The sequence below is a fragment of the Aegilops tauschii genome, chromosome 2, assembly GCF_002575655.3.
Source record: "Aegilops tauschii subsp. strangulata cultivar AL8/78 chromosome 2, Aet v6.0, whole genome shotgun sequence".
In the NCBI taxonomy this organism is placed as follows: Eukaryota; Viridiplantae; Streptophyta; class Magnoliopsida; order Poales; family Poaceae; genus Aegilops; species Aegilops tauschii.
Window position 1 is genome coordinate 637,930,912 of NC_053036.3, and position 5,573 is coordinate 637,936,484.

Here is a 5,573-nt window from a genome sequence, read left to right on the forward strand (position 1 = left end):
ATCGGATATATACCGGAGTACCGGGGGGTTACCGGAACCCCCCCGGAGGCTATTGGGCCTCATGGGCCCAATTGGTGGAAGAGGAGAGGCGGCCAAGGGGCAGCCGCGCCCCCCCCCCCCCCCCAAGTCTGAATTGGACAAGGAGGGGGGCGGCGCCCCCCCCCTTTCCTTTCCCCCTCTCTCCTCCTCCCCCCTTCTCCTAATCCAACAAGGTGCGGCCGGCTAGGAGGGGGCATGCCAGGAGGAGTCCTACTCCCACCGGGAGTAGGACTCCTCCTGGCATGCCCCCTCCTAGCCGGCCGCACCTCCCCTTTGCTCCTTTATATACGGGGGCAGGGGGCACCCTAGAGACACAACAATTGATCGTTTGATCTTTTAGCCGTGTGCGGTGCCCCCCTCCACCATAGTCCACCTCGATAATACTGTAGCGGTGCTTAGGCGAAGCCCTGCGTCGGTAGAACATCATCATCGTCACCATGCCGTCGTGCTGACGAAACTCTCCCTCAACACTCGGTTGGATCGGAGTTTGAGGGACGTCATTGGGTTGAACGTGTGCTGAACTCGGAGGTGCCGTACGTTCGGTACTTGATCGGTCGGATCGTGAAGACGTACGACTACATCAACCGCGTTGTGCTAACGCTTCCGCTTTCGGTCTACGAGGGTACGTAGACAACACTCTCCCCTCTTGTTGCTATGCATCACCATGATCTTGCGTGTGCGTAGGAATTTTTTTGAAATTACTACGTTCCCCAACAGCGGCATCCGAGCCTGGTTTTATGCGTTGATGTTATGTGCACGAGTAGAACACAAGTGAGTTGTGGGCGATACAAGTCATACTGCTTACCAGCATGTCACACTTTGGTTCGGCGGTATTGTTGCATGAAGCAGCCCGGACCGACATTACGCGTAGCTTACGCGAGACTGGTTTTACCGCCGTGTTTTGCACACATGTGACTAGCGGGTGTCAGTTTCTCCAACTTTAGTTGAATCGAGTGTGGCTACGCCCGGTCCTTGAGAAGGTTAAAACAGCACTAACTTGACAAACTACCGTTGTGGTTTTGATGCGTAGGTAATAACGGTTCTTGCTCAGCCCGTAGCAGCCACATAAAACTTGCAACAACAAAGTAGAGGACGTCTAACTTGTTTTTGCAGGGCATGTTGTGATGTGATATGGTCAAGATGTGATGAGATATAAGTTGTTGTATAAGATGATCATGTTTTGTTGAAGTTATCAGCAACTGGCAGAGGCCTTATGGTTGTCTCTTTATTGCATAAGATGCAAGCGCCAAATAATTGCTTTACTTTATCGCTATGCGATAGCAATGGTTGCAAGAGCAATAGTTGGCGAGACGTCCATGTGACGACACATTGATATAGATCAAGATGATGAAGATCATGGTGTCATGCCGGTGACGATGGAAGTCATGACGATGCTTTGGAGATGGAGATCAAAGGCACAAGATGATGATGGCCATATCATGTCACATATTTTGATTGCATGTGATGTTTATCTTTTATGCATCTTATCTTGCTTTGATTGACGGTAGCATTCTAAGATGATCTCTCACTAAATTATCAAGGTATAAGTGTTCTCCCTGAGTATGCACCGTTGCGAAAGTTCTTCGTGCTGAGACACCACGTGATGATCGGGTGTGATAGGCTCTACGTTCAAATACAACGGGTGCAAAACAGTTGCACACGCGGAATACTCAGGTTAAACTTGACGAGCCTAGCATATAACAGATATGGCCTCGGAACACTGAGACCAAAAGGTCGAGCGTGAATCATATAGTAGATATGATCGACATAAGTGATGTTCACCATTGATACTACTCCATCTCACGTGATGATCGGACATGGTTTAGTTGATATGGATCACGTGATCACTTAGAGGATTAGAGGGATGTCTATCTAAGTGGGAGTTCTTAAGTAATATGATTAGTTGAACTTTAATTTATCATGAACTTAGTCCTGGTAGTATTAGCATATCTATGTTGTAGATCAATAGCTCGCGTTGTTGCTCCCCGTTTATATTTTGATATGTTCCTAGAGAAAAATAAGTTGAAAAATGTTAGTAGCAATGATGCGGACTTGGTCCGTGATCTGAGGATAAACCTCATTGATGCACAGAAGAATTATGTCCTTGATGCACCACTAGGTGATAGACCAATTGCAGGAGCAGATGCAAACGTTATGAACGTTTGGCAAGCTCGATATGATGACTACTTGATAGTTTAGTGCACCATGCTTTACGGCTTAGAATCGGGACTTCAAAGACGTTTTGAACGTCATGGACCATATGAGATGTTCCAAGAGTTGAAGTTAATATTTCAAGCAAATACCCGAGTTGAGAGATATGAAGTCTCCAACAAGTTCTATAGCTAAAAGATGGAGGACAATAGCTCAAGCAGTGAACATGTGCTCAGATTGTCTGGGTACTACAATCGCTTGAATCAAGTGGGAGTTAATCTTCCAGATAAAATAGTGATTGACAGAATTCTCTAGTCACCATCACCAAGTTAGTAGAACTTCGTGATGACCTATAGTATGCAAGGGATGACGAAAACAATTCCTGAGTTCTTCGTGATGCAGAAATCAACGAAGGTAGAAATCAAGAAAAGCATCAAGTGTTGATGGTTGACAAGACCACTAGTTTCAAGAAAAGGGCAAAGGGAAGAAGGGGAACTTCAAGAAGAAAGGCAAGCAAGTTGCTGCTCAAGTGAAGAAGCCCAAGTCTGGACCTAAGCCTGAGACTAAGTGCTTCTACTGCAAAGGGACTGGTCACTGGAAGCGGAACTGCCCCAAGTATTTGGTGGATAAGAAGGATGGCAAAGTGAACAAATCTATATTTGATATACATGTTATTGATGTGTACTTTACTAGTGTTTATAGGAACCCCTCGGTATTTGATACTGGTTCAGTTGCTAAGAGTAGTAACTCGAAGCGGGAGTTGCAGAACAAACAGAGACTAGTTAAGGGTGAAGTGACGATGTGTATTGGAAGTGGTTCCAAGATTGATATGATCATCATCGCACACTCCCTATACTTTCGGGATTAGTGTTGAACCTAAAATAAATGTTATTTAGTGTTTGCGTTGAGCATGAATATGATTGGATCATGTTTATTGCAATACGGTTATTCATGTAAGTTAGAGAATAATTGTTGTTCTGTTTACATGAATAAAACCTTCTATGGTCATACACCCAATGAAAATGGTATGTTGGATCTCGATCGTGGTGATACACATTTTCATAATATTGAAGCCAAAATATGCAAAGTTAATAATGATAGTGCAACTTATTCGTGCCACTGCCGTTTAGGTCATATTGGTGTAAAGCGCATGAAGAAACTCCATGCTGATGGACTTTTGGAATTACTTGATTATGAATCACTTGATGCTTGCGAACCATGCCTCATGGGCAAGATGACTAAGACTCCGTTCTCCGGAACAATGGAGCGAGCAACTGACTTATTGGAAATAATACATACTGATGTATGCGGTCCGATGAGTGTTAAGGCTCACGACAAGTATCGTTATTTTCTAACCTTCACAGATGATTTGAGCAGATATGGGTATATCTACTTGATGAAACACAAGTCTGAACATTTGAAAAGTTCAAAGAATTTCAGAGTGAAGTGGAGAATCATCGTAACAGGAAAATAAAAGTTTCTACGATATGATCGCAGAGGTAAAATATTTGAGTTACGAGTTTGGCCTTCAGTTAAAAGAATGTGAAATAGTTTCACTACTCACGCCACCTGGAACACCACAGTGTAACGGTGTGTCCGAACGTCATAACCGTACTTTATTAGATATGGTGCGATCTATGATGTCTCTTACCAATCTACTAATATCGTTTTGGGGTTATGCATTAGAGACAGCTACATTCACGTTAAATAGGGCACCATCGAAATCCGTTGAGACGACGCCTTATGAACTGTGGTTTGGCAAGAAACCAAAGTTGTCGTTTCTTAAAGTTTGGGGCTGCAATGCTTATGTGAAAAAGCTTCAACCTGATAAGCTCGAACCCAAATCGGAGAAATGTGTCTTCATAGGATACCCAAAGGAAACTGTTGGGTACACCTTCTATCACAGATCTGAAGGCAAGACTTTTGTTGCTAAAGTTGGATCCTTACTAGAGAAGGAGTTTCTCTCGAAAGAAGTGAGTGGGAGGAAAGTAGAACTTGATGAGGTAACAGTACCTGCTCCCTTATTGGAAAGTAGTTCATCACAGAAACCGGTTCCTGTGACGTCTACACCAATTAGTGAGGAAGTTAATGATGATGATCATGAAACTTCAGATCAAGTTGTTACTGAACCTCATAGGTCAACTAGAGTAAGATCCGCACCAGAGTGGTACGGTAATCCTGTTCTGGAGGTTATGTTACTAGACCATGACGAACCTACGAACTATGAAGAAGCGATGGTGAGCCCAAATTCCGCAAAATGTCTTGAGGCCATGAAATCTGAGATGGGATCCATGTATGAGAACAAAGTATGGACTTTGGTTGACTTGCCCGATGATCGGCAAGCCATAAAAATAAATGGATCTTCAAGAGGAAGACGGACGCTGATAGTAGTGTTACTATCTACAAAGCTAGAATTGTCGCAAAAGGTTTTCGACAAGTTCAAGGTGTTCACTACGATGAGAGTTTCTCACTCATATCTATGCTTAAGTCTGTCCGAATCATGTTAGCAATTGCCGCATTTTATGAATCTGGCAAATGGATAAACAAAACTGCATTCCTTAATGGATTTATTAAAGAAGAGTTGTATATGATGCAACCAGAAGGTTTTGTCAATCCTAAAGGTGCTAAACAAAATATGCAAGCTCCAGCGATCCATCTATGGACTGGTGCAAGCATCTCGAAGTTGGAATATACGCTTTGATAAGTTGATCAAAGGATATAATTTTATACAGACTTGCGGTGAAGCCTGTATTTACAAGAAAGTGAGTGGGGGCACTACAACATTTCCGATAAGTATGTGTGAATGACATATTGTTGATCGGAAATAATGTAGAATTATTCTGCAAAGCATAAAGGAGTGTTTGAAAGGAGTTTTTCAAAGAAAGACCTCGGTGAAACTGCTTACATATTGAGCATCAAGATCTATAGAGATAGATCAAGACGCTTGATAAGTTTTTTCAATGAGTACATACCTTGACAAGATTTTGATGTAGTTCAAAATGGAACAGTCAAAGAAAGAGTTCTTGCCTTTGTTACAAGGTGTGAAATTGAGTAAGACTCAAAGCCCGACCACGGCAGAAGATAGAAACAGAATGAAAATCATTCCCTATGCCTTGGCCATAGGTTCTATAAAGTATGCCATGCTGTGTACCAGATCTATTGTATACCCTACACTAATTTTGGCAAGGGAGTACAATAGTGATCTAGGAGTAGATCACCGAACAGCGGTCAAAATTATCCTTAGTGGAATAAGGATATGTTTCTCGATAATGGAGGTGACAAAAGGTTCGTTGTAAAGGGTTACGTCAATGCAAGTTTTGACACTGATCCAGATGACTCTAAGTCTTAATCTGGATACATATTGAAAGTGGGAGCAATTAGCT